This window comes from Gracilinanus agilis, chromosome 3 (assembly GCF_016433145.1).
Source record: "Gracilinanus agilis isolate LMUSP501 chromosome 3, AgileGrace, whole genome shotgun sequence".
Classification (NCBI taxonomy): Eukaryota; Metazoa; Chordata; class Mammalia; order Didelphimorphia; family Didelphidae; genus Gracilinanus; species Gracilinanus agilis.
Window position 1 is genome coordinate 208840291 of NC_058132.1, and position 22386 is coordinate 208862676.

General features: G+C 37.5%; 1 long non-coding RNA gene across 3 annotated transcripts in view; it reads right to left on the reverse strand.

Annotated features, from left to right (window-relative positions):
* LOC123242123 overlaps window positions 1-22386 on the reverse strand; it is a 200977-nt gene that overhangs the window by 112239 nt on the left and 66352 nt on the right. For all 3 annotated transcript variants that reach the window (XR_006505803.1, XR_006505802.1, XR_006505804.1), the window contains one exon: window positions 9235-9298. This is a non-coding gene — a long non-coding RNA (uncharacterized LOC123242123). The remainder of the gene's footprint in view (window positions 1-9234; window positions 9299-22386) is intronic.

Here is a 22386-nt window from a genome sequence, read left to right on the forward strand (position 1 = left end):
GTCAGTAAAGCCAGCAACATGGCTCACCCCTCCAGTTTTGAAACCAGCATGTGAACAAAATTGAGACCGTTTACCTGAAGATCAAAGTTTATTTTTCATAAGATACGTGTTGCCAAGAGACTAAAGGGGCATGGGATGAGGAGTGGAATATTGTCCCTTCTCTCCATTAAAAAGGGATTAGGGATGACTGAACAGGTAAGTAGTGTGATCTCTTAACACTGGTCCTTTGGAAAAGTTGTCTTTGGTAAGAAAAACAAAGGCATTAAGAGATATAAGCAGCAAGTTTTCACTGGTAACTGGATGCTGAGAATGGAGTAGGAATTGGAGACAGACAGACAGATAGACAGCGACAGAGAGAGAGAAAGAGAGAGAGACAGAGACAGTGCTTGAGGGAAAGAGAGAGGGAGAGAGAAGAAGAGAGGGAGAGAGGGAGAGAGAGAGAGAGAGAGAGAGAGAGAGAGAGAGAGAGAGAGAGAGAGAGAGAGAGAGAAGAGTAGATTATTCTTTGCTGTTGCTAAGACAGTTTCCCTGTCTACCCCCCACCCCCACTTGCCTTTCACCCAATGAAAAGGTGGCATCTCCCCATTGGTTGTCTGGTCTTATCGAATGACCGTGACAAGCTGGCGCTAAGCCCACCTCATTGGTTCATTCCTTACGGCCCACTGTCAGGGGAGAACAAATCAGACACCTAATCAATATTTTGTGAAGCAGCACGAGCCTCCTGGCTGAATTTACATTAAGTATCTTGCTGTCTGTTCCTCTGCGCCCAGAAAAGCATCACATTAATTTCAGGGGTGGGGAAAGGGATGGGAAGACTAAAGCTGTTGCCCTTCAGCCATCTTGGCTATTCTCTTCGGTCCAGGTTAAAAATTCAGAATGTAAAAACTGCATCAGGTTGCTTTTCACTAAAGTTATAAACCTGATAATGGGAAATAGGTATAAACTAGTCTATGGTGATCCTACTGGAGTAGAACTGGGATTTTTTTTTCTTTCTTTATGGGCTATTGTACAAAAAGGGAGAGTAATGGAGCCCACAATTCCCTGGATTTAAAGTAAACTGAACAAAAGGAAAAAGTGCTGCCATTATCTGTGAGTTCAGAAAGTGACTTGAGCTCCACAGCTGTTCAGCTAGGCATTCAGATAGAGGAAAGGTATAGTGATTAGGTCAAAAGGTGCTGTGGTAGTCAGAGAAGCCCAAGAATTCCTCTGATATGGAATGGAACTCTAGAAAAGCGATGGGATTGGGGCCCAAATAAATCACAAAGGCTCTCATTCCTCTGGTAATTGGTCTACTACTTATTAACTAATTATACAAGCTCCTTTAGATTAGGCCTTAGCTAGTTAAGATGAATGGAATAATTATCTGGATGACTGGAACCAAAAACAACCTACACTCCCTTATTATGGAAGGTCAAAAGTAATCCAGACTGGCTTCTACACAAAATCAAAGTCATCATATCATTGCTTTACTTCTTTGCTTATATGGACAATGTTCAGAAAGCTCAGAGAGATCCTGAAAAATAATTAACACCATCATATGTGACTTGTGGCATGGTGTAGGTGGAAAATATGATGAAATCAGCTATTAAAATGAACAGCAAACCAAACAGTTACTTATATCATTCTTTCCTGGACTGAGTTTTTACATCAGCTTTGCAGACAAGTTCAAAGCCATTGGCCTACAAAAAGGATGGGAAGGTTTTCCAGCCTTTTCCCAGCTCATTTATATCCTAATATAGAGAGCAATCAAATGCCAAGAATCTAAAGAAATGAAGATTGAGGAACACATTTTCCATCTTTGTTTAACTTATTGACCAGTAACCCAGTGAGCTAGTAAGAATTGCATGATAGTTTAAAGCTGATGCAGGCTTTCGTTTTTTGTTGTATTTTTTTTTAACTCTTACCTTCCATCTTAGAATCAATACTGTGTATTGGTCCCAGGGCAGTAAAGGCTAGGCAATGGGGGTTGAGTGATTTGCCCAGAGTCACACAGCTAAGAAGTGTCTGGGCCCAGATTTGAACCCAGAATCTCCCATCTCTAGGCCTGGCTTTCAATCCACTGAACCACCCAGCGGCCAGGTTTTAGTTTTAAAACTGATGCAGGTTTTAGTTTTAAGATCAACTTTTAGGTAAAGAACAAAATTCAGTAGGAACATGGTGGTTCATTTGGATAGACAATGGTTTTTATCAAAGCCAAGGTTATAGGATAAATCTTTGTGTGGCTTAAATTCTCTTTAACCTGGTCTATGTCTGTGCTTTCAATCTCCTTTTTCCCATCATTCCTCATCCCCTTCCATTTCAGATATTCTCCCCTCTTCAATATCTCTTTCCTATCTAACCACAAATAAGCTCAGGTCAAACTTCTTGAGGCATTTGTGTCCAAGAAACAAAAGATCTTAAACTATTTTTGTTGTCATAGAATCCTTTGACAGTCTGGTGAAGTGCATATGGATCTCTTCTCAGAATGTTTATTAAAGCATAAAAGAAAATATATAAAAAAAGGAATTTATAAAAATACAATTATCAAAAAACCTTCTTTTAAAAGTCAGTAACCCTACCTTAAATATATCTGATCTAAACTCAATGCCTCCATTTCCTTAGCACCTGCTTTTTCTTCCATCTCTTGCTTCTAATCCTGCTATTATGCTGATTGTTTTCTCATAATCACTAAATCCAATAGTTTTCTTTTAGTCCTTATCCTCCTCAAACTTTATATCATTTAACACTATTAAATACCTTTTGTTTCTGTATACTGAGTCCTTCCTTGATTTCTGAGATAGCACTTGTCTTGTGATTCTCCTATCTCTCCAATTCTTCCTTCTCTGTCATCTTTACTCACTCCTTGTCTTCTTCCTGACTTTGAAGATAAATATTGCCCCAAGGTTCTGTCCTTGGTGCTCTTCTGTTTCTCTACTCTCTTTCACTCTCTTTCTTAGCAATCTCATTGCCATTTCTTTAGCTATCACTTTATGCAGGGAAGTCTCAAATCTAGCTCTGATCTCTTTCCTAAACTCCAGACCCACATTTCCAGCTGCTTAGAAGGTACCTCTACTGATATGTCATCATTGGCACATCAAATTTAACAAGTTTGCTTATTATCTTTTTTTAACCCTTACCTTCCTTCTTAATCAATACTGTATACAGATTCCAAGGCAGAAAAGCGGTAAAGTCTAGGCAATAGGGGGTAAGTGAGTTGCCTAGGACCACACAGCTAGGAAGCATCTGAGGTCAAGTTTGAAGCCAGGGCCACCTGTCTATGGGGCTGGCTTTCTAAGTCACCTAGATGCTCCCTACTTATTGTCTTTTAACAAAACTTTTTCCTCTTCTGACTCAACTATTTCTGCCAATTACATTCATCCAGTCTTGCAATGGTGCTATCTTTAACTTTTCTCTCCCCCCACCAGCTGATATATCCATTCAATTACTACTGAAGCATCATTTTTACTCTTCAAAATCACTCAGATATGTCCTTTCTTCTCTATGTTCAATGCCAACACCCTCATACAGGACCTCTATTTCGAGGCTCATAATTTTCCTGGCTACCAACACATCTAACAGATTGACTAATTGGGAGTTGATACTCAAGGTAACAAAGACATAGTAAGAAAATACCTAGCTGCCTGTGAGTTCAAGTCACTGGGCCCAGATGAACAGCCTCCCAGGGTTCTAAAAGAACTTGCAAGTATAATTCCTGAGTTAAGGTCAATAATTTTGGAAACACTGTACAGAACAGAAGAGGCACCAAAGGACTAAAAAAGAGGAAATAGTGCTTGCTTTGGCAGCACATATACTAGAAAAGAGCAAATGTCCAGAAAAAGAAAAAGTAGAGTCTTCAAACAATAGGCTAATGAGCTTCTATTCCTGGTAAAATTCTAAAATCTATAAGAGTATGCAGAGTAATGCTAATGCAGCTCCCCATGTTGGAGGAGGAAGAAGGGAATAACCATTTATATAGTGCCTGCTGTGTGTAAGTGCTTTACAAATAATATCTATTTGATGTGGAAGAGGCTGAAGAGCTTGCTTCTGAGAGAGTCATGATGATATATAATGAAAGGAACTCAGAGAATTTGGAGCATGTGTGGAAAATCCATAACACATTTTCATCCACTAACCACTGATGAGGAAGAGCTTTTTTGATTGGCTTGGGAGGTCTTTAAAAGACACTAGACAAGCAGAAACTCGGTCTTTCTTCTACCTGTGTGAATCCTTCACTTTGGCTGGTTTTTTCCTGCTAGACGGAATCTAGTAAGAAACAATGCTACGAGGGGAGAGGCCTTAAATCCACTTCCTGCCTTAACCCGGGAGGCTATGTAACCTAGTAAATTTTGGGAGGTCAGAAGGGTCAGCAACTCCATGTCCAGGCATCTGGAATTCAAGGCTATGCCATGTTTTAAAGCCAATCCAGCACTGATGCCCTGAGGATCAGAGGACTGAGGAGCCACCTTTGGAACATAACTGAATAGTAGCTAAAATGAAGACTCATATGGCAGTGATACTACATGTGAACATGAAGTTGGTGGGACCAGGATATGGGGAGAATATGTCTCTGAGCAGTTGAAAGAAAATATGTTTCTATTCTTGCTATATCTTCAAAGAAAATATCTTTTTGTAAAAACTAATTTGGTTAAATGGTTTGGTTAGATGGAATTATGGTATCAGTCCCTAGAAACTAACAGTGGGGAAAATCATGGTAGATAGAAGACTGTGCTGATTGCATTAAACAAAGACACTCCAATCCTTCAGAGATACTTCTATTTTTTTTAGACCCTTGCCTTCTGTATTGAAATCAATATTAAGAATCAGTAATAAGCCGAAAGAGAAATAAGGGTTAGGCAACTAGGATTTAAGTGACTTGCCCAGGATCCACAAAGCTAGGAAATATTTGAACCAAAATTTGAACCCAGAACTGGCCTCCCCACAACTAGGCTTGGTTCTCAATCCACTGAGCTACTTAGCTGCCCTCAGGACACTCCTAAACACCTGAGAGGAAGCTATAGCCAGCCTGGCTCTAGGAAAATGAGCCCAGAGAATAACACTACAAATATATTGTTTAAAAGATGTGTCTAGAAAAAGAAGCAATGACAATAAAGCACTATCATGGCTTCACTAAGAATATGTCATGCCAGACTAACTATAAATCCATTTTTTGAAAGGGTTCTTTGATTTGTAGATGAAAGTAATGTTGTAAATATAGTTTACATAAATTTTATTATAAGTAGGACACTTGCTCATGAGGAAATGATTGCTTTTGCCCTTCCTGATGGATTATACAGAGAATATGCAGACATTCTCTTATTGGTTTTAGTCCAAGATATTGGAACTTTGGAAACTTCTTTTGACCATAGGTGATAATGAAATGCCCTCTTCTAATTGGCTCCTCATCTGTAAGGACTCATTACTCAGGAAAGAGTAAGACAAAAGGTAGTGTGCATACAAAATATTTGAGTATCCAATCTTTCATCCTCTTTCACAGTAGTTTCTGAGTGATTGGGACTACTGTGAGCCAGTAGGTTGGGGACAGAAGCTACTTGACCACATGGAACCAATGACATGTGGTCAAGGAAAATGGTTAAAGAGAGTTTTGGTTTGGGTTTTGATTTTTTTTAAGCATTTATTTTTTCCTGATGTTAGGTGAAGAAGTATCCTGAGACAGTAATAAAAGGTAGAGATTCATCAAAGACATCAGAATTCCCAACAGCAACCCAAGGCAGCCCACTGGAATGGTAGTAGCCAATGACAAAGGAAGTACAGAAAATGAAAGTAGAAGGATGTGCCCCCAAAGAAAGTGGCTACTTCAAGAATTAAGACATCTGATGATGGGGAGAAAGGCTGACTGTGGATCCTACAATGGTACTGCTCTTAAGATCCCAGCAGCGAGTTAAGCCTAAGGAGGAGAACTTCTTGAGGATTTTACAAAGCGGAGGAAAAAAAATGTTGAGGTCAAGAGGTAACCTTTGGTCACTTAACCATGTGACTCATTCCTGCTGTATTTTAAATTTAAGCCTCCCCAGGAACTTTGTGTATGTATGTTAGTGAAGAATTTGCCCAAGTTAGGAGGTGCAGGGGTAATTTAATAACTATTGTTCTTGCTTCGTCTTTCAGTATATAGATTTTTTTTCAGAAGCTAACAGCTATCCTGGTTGGTTGATAATAGGTGAACCTACCAATTAGAAATGGATAGAGCAGACAGTTAATGAGTTGTAGTACTAGAAATTCCAACTTTTCTAGGTCATCTCTAGTTTCTTGAGGAAAACAGAACTGAGCCATTCAACTTGCCAGTAGGAATGGGAGTTAAGAATATGAGCTCAAAGTGGTGATACATAATCAGAGTATTTGACAAAGTCTTTCTTGCAATTCTTATGTACATGATGAGAAGTTATGTGCTTGATATAGCTGTAAGATGGATTCCAAGTTGACTGTATGGCCATACCCAAAGAATATTCAGTTAATAAGAATCATGCCCCAAACATCTGTACTTAGCCTTGCACCACTGAATAGTTCAGTGATTTAGATAAAGATATAAATTGCGCCTTTAAAAAGCCTATATATGACAGGAAACTAGAAGAAATAGTTAACACTTTAGATGAGAATCAGAATCCAAAAGTCCTTGACTGATTACAACACTAATACAAATCTAAGGGAATGAAATATAATAGGAAGAATGTAAAAACTTAGATTAGGTTCAAAAAATCAATTTCTTGAGTACATGATGGAGTAGATGGGATTAGAAAACATCTGAAAAAAGGGTTGGGAATGCTTGGGGAGTAGAAGATTAATGTTAAGTCAGCAATCATTTTATAAAGCAACCAAAAACAAAACAAACAAAAAAATAGGATGCAATTTTAAGCTCCATTAAGAGAAGGATAACAATAGAATAAGGGGGCATAATCCCTGGTGTACATTGCTCTAGGCAGACCATATCTAGTTAAAACTGTGTTCAGTTTTAAATGTTTCATTCTAGAAATGACTTTGATTAAACTGATAAGTGTCCCCAAGAGTACAACCAAGTTAGAAAAGGCTCTCAGTTCATGCCACTTTATCATTGGTTGACTGAAATGATGTTTGGCTTGGGCAAGATAAGACTTGGGGAGGATATGTGATAGCTATCTTTGAGTATTTGAAAGCTTGTCATGTGGAAGCAGGATTAGACTTGTTCTTCTTGGGTGCAGAGGACACAAAGAAGATTTCAAGTGAAGGTTAAGAAAAGCTTCTTCTAATAAACTACAGCTCTCCAGTGTACTTCTACATTGGAAGCTAGAGGCATCAAAGAGATTCAATGGACACAGAGCTTCACCTGGAGTCAGGAAGATCTGAATTTAATTCAGGCCTCAGACTTTTACTAGCTAGGAGGTCCAGGGCAAGCCATTTAACCTCTATTTGCCCCAGTTTTCTCATCAGTCAAATAGGGATTCTCCATTCAGCCACCAGGGATTTTCCTAAAGCATAGATCCAACCACATCACTCCTGTATTCAATAAATTCCATTGGCTCAAATACAAAATCTTGTTTGATGTTCAAAGTCCTTCATAACCTAGCTCCATCCTACTTATACTTTTATCCCTTCCATATACTTTTTGATTCAGTAACACTAGCCTCCTCATCAACAAAACACTCTATCTCTCCCCTCTGAGCATTATCTCTGGCTATCCTCTATGCCTGGGATACCCTCTTTCCTCATCTCTTCTTCTGATTTCCCTGATTTCCTTTGAGTCTCAACTAAAATCCAGTTCTCTATAGGAAGCCTTTTTCAACTCTTCTTAATTCTAGGGTCTTCCCTCTTTGGATTATCTCCTAATTATTTAGAATATAGCTTGTTTATACATATCTGTTTGCTTATTGTTTGCCCCATTCAATTTTGAGCTCCTCCAGGACAGGAATGATCTTTTGCCTCTTTTTTATATACACATCTCTTAGCACAGTGCCTGTCAATTGATAGATGCTAAATAAATGTTTATTGACTGATTTCGCGTTTTCATCAAGCCTAGAAGATAGGTGCTATTTTAACCACATTTTACAGATGAGGAAACTAAGGCAGATAGAGATTAAGTAACTTGCTCAGAGTCACACAGCTAGTAAGTAACTGAAGTTGAATTTGAACTCACATCTTCTTGACTCCTCCGGATCCAGATCTCTATGCCTTATCACCTAGCTGATTCATATGAAATAGTCCTAATCTCATAGGGACATTGTCAGGATCAAATAAGATAACATATGAAAGCATTTTATGAATCCTAAAGAGCTAATATAAATCCTAGCCATCATTACTGTTGGTTATTGCCTGACTAAATTTCTTTATGATCTTGGTCATGTCATGCTTCTGCGAAAAATCCTATTATCTAACAAGTAAAGTTCAAGTGTCTTGGCTTAGCATTCAAGGCTTTTCAAAATCTTGTGCCATCTTACTTTTATAGCTTTCTCTCTCAAAACACCCTTTCCAAAAGTTTATCTGCTAGTAGGGCAGCTCTACTTCCTTCCCCCTTCACCTAACATTTTGCTTTCCTTTTTCCCTACCTTCTTTGTTCCTTATGCCTAGAATTTCCTTTCTTACTCCCAACTTTTGGAATTCATAACCGTTCTTTAAAATGCATCCTCCCTTACGAAGCTTTCTTTGAACTCCCTAGGTTGATCATGCTTTTTCTTCCCTGGGACTTCACATCACATTTTCTTTTCACATCTCTTCTGCACATATCAAGCATTGTTGGGTGTTGAAGTTATTCTTATGTTTGTCATGTTGCCCTAATGAACTCTAAGTTTCCTGAAGGAAGAAACAATGTCTTATCTAAACTTTGTAACTCCTACAGTCAGCCTCACATAGAGCTCTGCCTATATTAAGCAGTTACTAAATGTTTTTCAAATTGCACTTGATGGCTTCAGAAAATCCATCACTACTAGAAAAACTAAGACAATAATGTCTATTGAATTGAAAATGGTGATAAAGGGGAAGCTAGGTGGCTCAGAGGATAGAGAGCCAGGCCTAGAGATGGGAGATTCTGGGTTCAGATCTGACCTCAGATACTTCTAGTTGTGTGACGCAGGCCAAGTCATTTAACCCCTCCTCCCAAGGCCTTACAACTTTTCTTACTTAGAACAAAAACTTAATATTCATTCTAATGGTGATAGACTTGGAAGTAGAACTAAGAACATCCTTAGCATATTTTCTATATGTATTGCCATCTGTAGCAATATTTTCATTAATTTAGATATGTTGTGTTCCCACATTTTCCATTTTCCTTACCTGAATGGTTGGGTTTGGCCATGATCCCCTCTGTATTCTGGTACAGAAGGCTTTCTTAGATTCCCTGTGAAAGGAGACAGAAGAGAAAATGAGGAGAAGCTTGTATCTGTGTGCCCAATTGCCTGCCAACAATTTAAACTCAATTTAATAGTCGAACATCTACTATAGGCAAAACACTCAGACAAATGCTGGGAAACCAAGTCTTATCCTCAAAGTAAGGAGACTTGGTTTAAATTAAATGAAAAATAGTTTATTAAGTACTTATTATGTTCAAGTCTCTAGACTAAGATGTGACCATACTACTAAAAAACAGACCAGTTTCTGACCTTGAGCATCTTAGGTGGGTAGGAGAAGGAGGAGGATAATTTTGCACAAATAGGTAAATACCATGGACATATCTGACCAGCTTCTCTACTTCTTCCTCTCTCCCTCCCCTAACCCCATCAATGGTCTGGAAATAAGAAAATTCCCTATGAAATCAAGCATGTTAGTGCAAACTGGCATATCAGCTATGATTGAGTGGGAAAGCTGAGTTGGCACAAAATGATAAGTAAAATTAGAAACAAGAAAGTTTTTTTAAAAGATTTTTTTAGCTCATTGACAAGATATGACTTGGTGGGTGAGAGCCAGGGATGGATTGAGTAGATGGGAATGAATGGAGGTTATTATAAATTCAAAAATGTCACTCATGCCTAACCATATGCAAAACCCAACCTAAATATTCCAAACCCAACCTATGGTTCTCCCTTCTCCCGCCTCCTCAGGAAATAAGATCTTTCACAATGTTCCAGAAAAATCAGTATCAGAGAAGTTAGCCATCTTGCTCCACAAAGTAAGCTAATCTTATTTTCAGGATGTGATGGGTGGGAAATCCTTGTGTGGGGGAAAACTTGCCTTAAACTTCTGATTCTAGCCAGAAATAAGATCTATTGTGGAGAAAGGCTGGCCCTGAAGGTTGGACCACCCCAGCCAAATGTTCAATGGAGTCCAGCTCTAATTTGTTCAACTTTTTGGGGTCAAATTTTAATTATTTGTGAGTGACAGGAGGAAAGAATCCTTTATTTTGGATATTAATTTGAGACAGGAAAAAAATCTAGGCCAAGTCAACTATATGGACATATAAAAATGACATAAACCAACAGTAAAAAGAAAACTGAACTAACCCTATTGTCATGAAAATCCCCAGATCTCATGGTATTCTAGGAAACTAGGAATCTGTTAAACTAGTTCAAATGAATGCATGGCACACTCACAGGCCGACATATTGGAATGTCTTTGTAATGGCTTTCTATTACAGTCTAGCCCATACTGCAGTACCCTAGCAGTGGCCACAGAGCAAGGGTAAAGATGCCTAATCCTATTTAGCAGCAAACAGATCCATTCCATGGGAGCCTGAAACCTCTGCAAGAGAGAGATCATATCTCAGGAATAGAGTAGCTTTATGGGCTAAGTCAGCTGAGAGTGCAGACATCCTCTCTCACCACCAGAGGAAGAATTCCCTCATTTCCATTCACAGACAAAGAAAACTACATGCCACGTGAAGCTTCCTTTTCAATAGTGCCCTATCCATAGAATTAAATTCATTTAACTGATGAATATGTATTGATACTAATAATACTAGCTAGCAATTATATAGTGCTTTAAGTTTTGCAAGGCATTATATACATACATAATTATATACATAGATATCATACATAATTCAATCAGCACAACTACCCTATGAGGTAAATGCTATTATTTATCCTCATTTGACAGAAGAGCAAACTGAGGCTAAGAAAAGTTAAATGACTTGCCCGAGGTCATACAGCTGACTAATGCAGTATGTGATTAAGGCAAGATTTGAACTAACCATCTCCTCCATTCCAAGTTCAGTGTGCTGTTCACACTGTGGAATGGTATCTTTGTGAATTTAAATTATTAATCTTAAGGGAGAATGAAACTTCTCAACCTACTCGACTGCTTTTCTGCTGCAAATTTCCTTAGGATGTACATACAGGTAGACTTTCCCTCCCCCACCCCCCAAACAGACCAGACAAAGCAATAAATAAGGAATTGGATGGCCTGGATTCAAAATATCATCACAACATAATAAATCTGGATCTAGAAGAGGCAACACTTAGTCCTACCACCTATTTCTCATATGAGAACATAGATAGCAAGCCATAGACCTAGGATATGAACCCAGCTCCTTCCACTTCATGAAGTCTTCTTATTGCCAGTGCAAATTTGTTGGGTAATAAATATCTCAATGGACCTCAGTTTTCTAAGCAGTAAAATGAAAGCACTTGGTTTAGATGCCTTCTAAAGTCCCAGCTCTAAGTCCTATGAACCTATAAAAATTCTCTGTGTGGAAAAGTCACAATTAATAAATTGTGGAGTTTAGTAATGCAAAGAATTTAGAAAGAATTGCTAAACTCACATATTAATACTGAATCAGCAAACAATTAAGAGATGTCATACAGGAAAGGTACCTTTGTAAAAAAATAACTAAAATCATGGATATTTAAAAAGGTATATTTATCTTATGAAAAAGACAGAGCCAGAGCTTGAATTTAAAGATCGAAAAATAATAGACATCTTCCTTCTTTGGTTATTGAAGGACCAAAGGAAAAGCCATTTCTAATGAAACACCTTTATTTTGAATACCCTATCAGTACCTTATAATAACAAAAATAATAGCTACCATTTATTAAGCATTTATTATATGCCAGGTATTCTGTTGAGTGCTTTATGATTGCTATATCATTTGATCCTCACAATAACTCTAGAGGTAGGTACCATTTTTATCCCATTTTACAGAAAGGGAAGCTGAGACAAGCAATGGTTCCTGACTTGCCCAGGTTCACAAAGCTAGTAAGTGTCCAAGGCTGGATTTGATCTTTGGTCTTCTTGACTCCAGGCTCTGAGTTCTATCCACTGTGCAACACAGCTGCTCCATGAATCATTGAATTATGGTGACTTTGGGTTCTTGAAGGCTTTGACAACAAAGCACAAGCAATGGTAGGTTCTAGCAGACAGGGAAGACTTCAAAAATTATGCAGCTGCTGAACCTGCTGCTTGGGTCTGCTGGTTGACCAGAGAGATTCATTGCCAGCACATTCATCACTAGATGGTGAATTCTTTGGCCACAGTGATGATGAGTAAATGGCTTGCTGGTTGTTCTTCCTATGACATTCTCTCTCTGTCTTGGTTCCAATCTTTCCAATCATTTCCCTCTTTAATCTATCCTTCACATTGCTAACAGAGTGATTCTCCTAGCCTTCAGTGATTCCTTGTAATGAATAAAATACAAACCCCTTAGCTTGAAATTCAAGGCACACCACAATCAGATTCTGCCCAACAAAGTTACCACACTCACACCCACCTTTCTCCATATACTTTTCCTTCCAGTCCAAGTTGACTACATATTATTTCTTGAATTTATCCATTCCTTCATTTCTTAACCATTAATCATCCCTCCATCCTTTACACTGCCATAAAAAAAAATCCAAACTTTTATGACTCTTGAAATCTTTTTCTTCCTTTAAGATCTAATTCATAGGCCTCAATTTTCATGAAGTCTTCCTTGGTTATATTAGAAATAAATTATTTCTCCATTCTAAAATCACTCACACTACTTATCCAACAGTTCTAGAGGTCAATTTGGAATTATGTCCAAAGGGCTACAAAACAATACATACTCTTTCATTCAGTAATGCCACTACTAGGTCTGTATCCCAAAGAGAGAAAAAAAGAGAAAGGACCTGCTTGTACAAAAATATTTATAACTACTCTTTCAGTAGTCACAAAGAATTGAAAACTAAAGAGATGTCCCTCAATTGGGGAATGGCTAAACAAATTGTGGTATATGATGATGATGGAATACTATTGTGGAATGATGAACAGGAGGATTTTAGAAAGAACTAGAAAGACCTAAGTGAATTGATGCAGAGTGGAATAAGCAGAACCAGGAGAACTTTGTACACAGTAACAGCAATATTATGGAATGATCAACCATAATAGATTTAGCTACTCTTAGCAATGCAATGATCCAAAACAATTCTCAGGGACTTATGAAAAAGAATATTATCCACCTCCAGAAAAAAACCGTTGGAGTAGGAATGCAGATGAAAGCATACAGTTTTTCACTTGTTTATTTGGGTTTATGTTTTGGGGCCTGGTTTTTATAAGATTATTCACTTAAGAAAGTGAATAATGTGGAAATATGCTTTGTGTAATAATACATGTAAACCCAGACTGACTTGCTTACCAGCTCTTAGGACGAGGGAATGAATAACACAGGGAGACATTTTGGATCATATAACTTCAAAAAACTGATGTGGAAATTTGTTATTACAAGTAATTGGTAAATATAAAAAAAAAACTAAAATCTTTTACACCGCTCTATTTGGATTTTTCCTATGCATTTCTCTTAATATAACTTATATTGTGGCTAATTGAGAACTTTGATTATTCCCCTCATAGATTACAAGTTCCTGGAAGATAGGGACTGAGTTGAATCATTTTTATTTCCCTCTTATAAAGCAATATAGTACAAAGAGCATGGGACTTGGATCAGGAAATCTAGCCCTAAATTTTCATTCCAATTCTTAATTCCTTTGTGATTATGCTACTTAAATTCCCTAAAACTCAAAATGCCAATCTATAAAACAGACAATGGAATACTTTCCCCTATTTCTCTCATTGGGTTGCTTTGAGAAAAGTGCTTTGTAAACCTACATAAAAGTAAGGTATTATTATTGTTACTGAATATATTAGGGACTTAAATGCTTATTGAATGAAATGAAGTGGAATTTTGTAGAATGTATGTCAAATTTTATAGTAGAACTTAATGGAAAAGCATGATTTGATTTAATGTAATTTGCTTAGCAATCAACTTTTTTAAGGGATTCATTGAATATTTATTAAACATTCCATATACAGAAGACTGTGCTGGATTCTAGAGGAAAGTCAAAGATTAAATAAAGTATGGTCCCTTCCCTCATGGAGTCCACAAAATTGTAAGAGAAAAGATTATAACACATTAATAAATAACTTTAGCCTAAAATAATATGTCAAATTCCTAAGAAAATATAATTTAAATGCTATTTAGGGGTCAAAATCATGAAGGATCATTGCTGCCAAATGGGGTTCTAAGTAAGATCTCTGGGGGAGATGGCACTTAGACTGAAATTTTAAGGAGAGGTAGGAATTCAAAAGGCAGAGGAAAAAAAGAAGGGTATTCTAGACATATGGAATAGTAAAACAATGGCAAGAAGACATGTATGAGGAAGGATTACCTAGTATGCCTGGAGTAGAGCATTATAATTTTGTCCAGTTTTTGGTTGTTTTTCAGTCATGTCTGACTCTTTGTGAGTTGGGATTTGGGGTTTTTGTTTTTGTTTTTTTTGCAAAGATACTGAAGTGGTTTGCCATTTCCTTCTCCTGCTCATCTTATAGGTGAGGAAACTGAGGCAAATAGGATTAAGTACTTTGCCCAGGGCCACATAGGTAGTAAGTATCTGAGGTTAGGATTTAAACTCAGAATTTCCCGACTCCAGGTCCAGTGCTCTATCCACTTAGGACCAATAAATAATAATATATGATATTACAATGGAATGTATCACCTAGCTGCCTTATAATGGAGGAAATAGTCTGAGATAAGACTGGAGTAGCAGGAGAGTTACAGATTCTGAGGGCTTTGAGCACAGAGGATAGAATCACAGACTGAGTTGGAAGGGACCTAAGGATGCATCTAATCCAACTCCTTTATTTCAGAGGTGAGGAAACACTAGGCTCAGAAATATTCAGTGATTTGCTCAAGGTCAAACATGACAGAACCAGAATTCAATCTCACAATGGCTGATTCCAAAGTCAGTGCTCTTTCCACTGCAACACATTGCCTTTCAAAGTTAGGCCAAGGAGAATGAGCTTCATTTGCTGTTTAGCAAGGGAGCCATTGAGGGATTTGAGCAGGAGAATGATAGTCCTTGACAATTCTTTTGGGTTTACTTCTAAGCACATCTAGATTCCACCTCCAATTTCTCTTTCCAATTTTCTCTTTATTTTCTTAGAATTTCTCTTCAAGTGGTCTACATTCCGGCCAGAACTAAACTGGACAACTCTTTCCTTCCCTCTTTACTTCCACCATGGGTGGAATATGGCACCTCCGAGCCAGTCAAATCTGTTACTTACTAAGGATATCCAGATAATTCCAAACAGGCTTTGAGTCTTGCAGGTCCCCCTCCTCTTCTTCACTCTCCCACCAGGAAAGGCCAACCACAGCACCTGGACCCCTTGCAATTATATCTTCATAATTGGAGTATTGACATTTATAAATAAACCAGAACTCAAGGGCTGTATGGTCAAGGAAGGGAAGCCAAATTTGATGAATGCTAACTCTTCACATAAGGAGCATGTGGTAACAACTTCCAGGCGCATTTGTTTCGCACAGTCAATATGCCAACATTGCAATCACTACAAACAGCTTTTTATAACATATAGAACCAAATAAACCCCAGTCTCAGCCACCCGGGGAAGGTTCAACAATAATTACTCTGTGCTCAGTTTGGCTGGGTGGGAATACCTGTGGGCCAGTGGGTTGAAATTATTTTTACATTTGCGTAAATGCTTGATGGGGTTCAGCAAGACACATTGGAGGCACAGCAGCCAGGAAAATTAACTTTGGGTCTCTTTGTGGAAAACCAAGGCAACCTTGTAGTCTCAGAGAAAATGACTTCACTGAATTTTGACTCAGGAGGATGGTTTGTTGATGTCTCTTTAAAAAGGGAAATAAATTTCCCATTGTGCATGTGTATATACGTCTATATATGTATGTGCATAAATATGTATGTATGTCTCCATGTCAGATGTCATTTCAAAGAGAGCCCAACCAAACATGAGGGGAGATCTAAATCCTCAATAATATATATCAGAAGGCTTATACTATTTTATTCAACTGGCAAAATTCAGTTTCAATTCCTTGGTCACATTCAAAATTAATTCTCCCATGAAAGAATGAGAGTCTAGAGAACAGGATATTGATACTCAATGCATCAGTGAACAAAATTATCTCCATGGATGCATATCTTATAGACTCTCATATTCATTTTAATACATGCATTTAAGAAATCTTGTTAAAGGAGACCCTCTAAGGCTATATTTTAGCCACCTAACTCACTTTATTTTTTTAAAAATAATAAATAAATAATAGACACAGTAGGATATTATATTCTTTGAACCAGTTATGTTAAAAGTGAATATGCAAAAAATGTCCCTCTATATATTCCTATCAGCAAAAATCTGCCTAATCTTTTTTCATGTTTCCATCAAGGATACCCTCTTGTTTCCACTAAGGAGACTCCTTAATGCAGACAATTTTCACAAATATTTCATAGATCTGATATGCTGAGTATATGGGTCATTAGTCACTGACATCTTCTTAGTCACTTTTTTTTTTGTATGAGCCTTGATATTTTCCATTCTTGTGGAATCTTTCCCTCTGAGATAGATATCTTGAAAATGGATATCCAACTGCTTTTAAAAATGTGTTGCCTCCGGTACGAGTTTTTTCTGTATGTATTTGGTCAGATTCAGGAATCCTTCCTGACATCATCCTTTTAAGTACCATTAAAAATTCTAAAGTACTACATAAATATGAGTTATTATTTGTATTATTAACAGTGCTATCATTATTAGAAAATATTTCCAGATGATCTAACTCATGCCAACCTGTAGCAGGCTCATTTTGTTCACAACAGCTCTTCACTGTTTTGTGAAAGAACACTACTCATAATCTATCATTCTTTTCTGTAACAATCTGAAGATGAGATTATATTGTAAACAAACCAGTGTGAACTTTAACTATAAATCTCTCTGTTTGGGGAAGGAAAAAGATCCTGTGTTTGCTGTCTGTGCTGATCTCTGGATACTTTCTGCCCCTTTATTATGGTAAATTTTGTTAATTAAATTACAAGAAATAATGATAGTCAATATCTTTACTTTTGTCCATTTCCTCTCTCTTTCTCTTGTCATCAGTTCAAATAGGTCAGTTTAATATTGTTATAAGCACAAACAATGTGTTCTCATTAATATCCTTTTTTCTAATTTGTTACTGGTCTTATCTCTTGATCTCAATAGTCAATTATCTGAATATCCACAGAAGGAATTGCTCATTGGCTCTGGGGTTGGGGGGTAGGGAAGAGGAAAGGGAAAGAACATGAATCATGTAACCATGGAAAAAATATTCTAAATAAATAGATTAATTTAAAAAAATTAATATCCCTAGAAAAGTTCTAGTCTAGAATTTGAAACGCCATGGAGTTGAGGGAAGAAGGAATATTAGTATTGCTCTTCTCATTAGAAAAGAGATTCTTCATCTCCTGCTGTTTTGGGGACAGCAACAAGCAAAGTAATTACAATACTCTATTTTTGGAGTGCATCAAGAAGTGGGTTGTTATATGTGGTATTAAGGCATTGGAAGTTGGTCTTGAGGATGAGAGGAAAGACAAAAGGAAAAGAAAGGCAACAATTGTAGTGTCTGTCAGGTGTATGGCGTAAGTGGTGCATTCAGAGAGAGAGCAGGTGAGACAAAACTTTATTTTGAGATGGGTACTTGAGTAGTAGCCTGAAAGAGAAACCATCAGTGTAACCAAGTGGAAAGACCAAGGATTTGAGTCAGAGGTGTGTTGGCAAATGTTTAACATCTAGGTCTCCAAAAAAACTCATAGCATACTTTTAAAAAAAACCCTCATCTTTTGTCTCAGAGTCAATACTAAGTATTGGTTCCAAAGCAGAAGAGCAATAAGGGCTAGGCAATTGAGGTTAAAGTGATTTGTCCAAGGTCACGCAGTTAGGATCATGATATGCTTTTAAGTTTAATCTGTTTTATTGGTTTAATTGGCTTAATTTAATCTCTTACTCTCTTAAGCATAGACAATCATCAAAATAATAAATCAAGCCTTGATTTGTAGTGTTTGCCAATTTCTGAGGTAACAACTGGCTCTCAGAAACTATTAGGGCCACTGGCTTTGGCCCACAAGACTACAGCAGAATATTAAAGAGTGACACCTAACCAGTGATAGTAGCTGGTTGAGTTCAGAGGCTGAGAAGTTGTAGCATCACTGGGGCTGAAGAGCTCTTTTCCACACATGGGCATCACTATATATGGTTCATGATCCTAGCCTCCCTACATATGCCAGCATAGAATGTCCTAAGTTAAAGGCACAATTTTTGTTCAGGACAAGTTATCTGAATCATAAGCAGCTGAGTTTGCCTCCAGGTTTTTGTTTTAAAGGAAGGCTACCTAAGAGGATGAGGTGACCAAATATACTGGCTACATCAAGAACCAGTCATGTCCTGCCTCCTAAGATATAGCCAGTCTCAGTTTTTGTGATGCTTCTCAGCGTTTGTCATATCAAGCATTCTCTGAAATGCTGACAGAAAGCATTAACAAAGCGCATACATGAAACTCAAGAGTCGTCTATAAGCCTTTTTACAACTTTTATTCTGATCATTATATTCCAACATATTTTTCCTTGTCCTTTTTGCATTAAAGTCACTGAATATTGGGAAGTAGGGTTTATACAGTGGTTTCCTTTAGCATAAAATTTCTCATAGAATTTATCTATTTTTCTTCATTCTCTACAATAGATGTTAATGTATAAACTGAAATTATATATATTCCTCATTGATTTCTTATACTGAATGAGGTCAAGTGCTCCCTCTGAAGCAATGCTTCTTGTTGACGTTGAATAGACAACAAAACCTACTTTTCAACTTATCTTCCACCTTCTTATAGAAGAACCAGCAAGCAATTTTTCTATTTAGCTGTAATTTCTGGTTTAATTTATTTATAGGGTCTCCTTTATCTTGCCCAGGCTGAAGGTAATGCAGCTACCCACCAGCCAATTCTAGTACTGTTCAGCATAGAAGCTTTGGCCTGCTTTGCTTCCAACTAGGCCAGTTCATCCCTCCTTAGACTATACCCACACACACACATACACACACATACACTTCAAGAGACACAATAATATGGTACCAGACTTGGGGCATGTAGACGGCACAGTAGATAGAGTACTTGGCCTTGAGTAAGGAAGACCAGAGGTCAAATCCAACCTCATATATATTTACTATCTATCCATTTAGGGTGTAACTATTAAATTAATATTTGTATATAGTGAGAAAAATGATGATTCTTTTGGGTGTCTCCAGTCTTGGAGAATTTCTCTTATTCTTCATGATTTTTCAAAGATCACCAGAAGCATCTTTAGCAATCATACCTTTGAGTACTTTTAACCCCCTAGAGCAGTGATGGGCAAACTTTTTAAAGAGGAAGTCAAAGGAAAGGAAATGCTCATCTGTCAGTCTGTTTCTAAGGCAACTCTTTTGAAGTTTCATTGTATTGTAACCTACTCATTGTATTCATCAGATTAGGAATAATGTCTAGTGGTTGGATAGAACCCCATCTGACCCACAGGCTGTAGTTTTTCCATCACTGCCCTAGAGGGAAGTTCATCTGGGCCTTGTGACATGAATCTAGTGAAGACATCTATGTGCATCATTGTTACTGTCACTCTAGACTTCTCACTCTGACCATCATTCTACTTGGATCAGAAAACACTCATTTGGGGTTTTAATGTTCTTGGTCTCATTATTGTAGAATCATGCCTTATTGTTATCATCATCATCTTGCCTCTATAACTTACCTTCAATTAATCTTCCATACGTAACTTTTGAAAAATCAAAGTGTAATAACAGCAATATTGTGGAATGATCAACTGTGATAGACTTAGCTACTCTGCAATACAATGATCCAGGAAAATTTTGAGGGATTTAGGACAAAGAATGCTCTCTAGACCCAGAAAAAGAACTGTTAGAGTCATAATGCAGATCAAAACATGTAATTTTTCACTTTCATTTATTTGGGTTTTTATTTTGGGGTTTTGGTCTTGTATAAATGCCCTCTTACAAAAATGATCAATATGGAAGTATGTTTGCATGATAATACATGTATAACCCAGATCAAATTGCTTGCCAGCTCCGGGAGGGGGGAGGAAAGGAAAGAAGAAGTACAACTTGGATCATATAACTTTAGAAAACTCATGTGGAAATTTATTACATGTAATTAGCAAAATGAAATATCTTTATAATAAAAATAAATAAAATTTAAAAATAATATTTAAAAAATCAAAGTAGGTCAATTAAATTCCAATTAAATCACCAAAACTTGATCAAGTACCAAATATATTTAAGGACCTTATACTAGCAAGTAAAAATACAAAGATTATTGGTTAGAGGGAGTGAAATGAATTGAACTATATGATGTGTATGTAGCTATAGACTATTTGTACATAGTTGTACATAGTTGGCTGAATGTTGTCTCCTCATTAAACCCTGAACTCCTTGTGAGCAGGGGCTGCCTTTTGCTTGTCTTTGTATCCTTGGCATTTAGCAGAGTGCCTGATATACAGGAGGCATTTAATAAATGTTCACTGCCTAATGGGATGACTATAATATTATATGACCATATTGGTACTTTAGATGGTACTCTCTTTTTTCTTCCTCAATAAATTTTGTTTTGATGTCATCAGAACTTCATTCTTTGGAGCTCCCTCTTCCTGGTCCAGGGGACTGTAACCTATCTTTCCTCTAAATTCTTTACACTGTGGAATAAATATCCTACTGTGTGTAGCATGCCTTTACTTATCTTTGACAGACTCAAGATACAGCAGTCACTTCCTCCCAAGATTTCTGTCTCTTCCCCTCTCCTCCTCATTAGTCAGAATCGGATTGGGATACGAAGAGCAAATGCCCCTTGTTATTTTTCAGCTACTTTCTGATGGATGAGATTATCTCTATGCTAATACAGAAACTCCTTCACTGTCTTGCTTTTGGCAGAGAGAAAGAGATCTCAAATAGAAGCCCAGATAGTTGATAGTGTATCACGCTCTGGTGCCATCTTTGATGGAACTCATCATCTGAATCCTACTTCTGGCTAGAGAGTCAGCAGCATGCTCCCACCATAGCATTTCCATTGAGTCTCACCCAAATCCTCCCCACCAACCTTCCATTCTCTTGATTGTGGATTTCAGCACAAGGGTATTTCTTCTTGTTATACAATGCTATTCGAACCCTTTCCCCATATTATATGGTGGTGTCCATTAGAATAGGGCAGCTAGGTGGTACAGTGGGTGGAAAACAGGACCTGGACGCAGGAAGATTCATCTTCCTGATTTCAAATTTGACCTCAGACACTTACTAGCTGTGTGGCCATGGGCAAGTTACTTAACCCTCTTGACCTCAGTTTTCCTCATCTGGAAAATGAGCAGGAGAAGGAAATGACAAATGACTATAGTATCTTTGCCAAGAAACCCCCAAAGGGGGTCACAAAGAATCAGAAATGGCTGAAAAATGAACAGACAACCTTTAGAATAAAGTGTACTCTTTCACTGCTTTATTTCAGTTGTATCTCTGTGGTTCCCAGGATGTCATCTTTAGCTCCCTGTATGTAGACTTCTACTTCTTTTTAGTTTTTATTAACAATATTTTACATTTTTATAATATATTCTGTCATGAGTACTATTATTGTTCCTCTTCTGCAGAATTGTCTCCTGTGATTTACTGAGTATCTCAATTGCTATTTTTCTTCCTATGTCATACTTATTGCTAATTCTCTGTGGTATCTAGCTGAGAGATTGCATGTGGCAGTTTTCCTCCTTCTCCTTCTATTTCCAGCTAAAACCCTCTTGATCTGATGCAGAAGCCTCTAGGCAAGCATATCATCTTGGTCCTTATTAAATATACTCCACCCCTGATCTGGTGTAAAAATCCAAATGCCATTCTCAGGCAGCATTCTTTTTTCCTGTCCTCCTTTCTATTCTAAGGCTTCTGTCTTTGATTAGTAGGAATGGTGATAGTACTACCTCGGCCCCCCACCCCCAGGTTTCAATTTTCTATACAGTACTTCAGCATTAATAGCCACCCCCCTCATTCATTTGTTTTATGTAATATTTATTAGGAGACTTCTAAGTAGTCAGTACAAAGCTAGATGCTGAAGGAGATACAAGCTCAGATAAGATATGGTGTCTACCCTCATGGAGCTTACCATAAAAGAAAGGAAGGGAAGGAAATAAGCATTTGTTTAGCATCTAATCTATACTAGACACAAAGCTA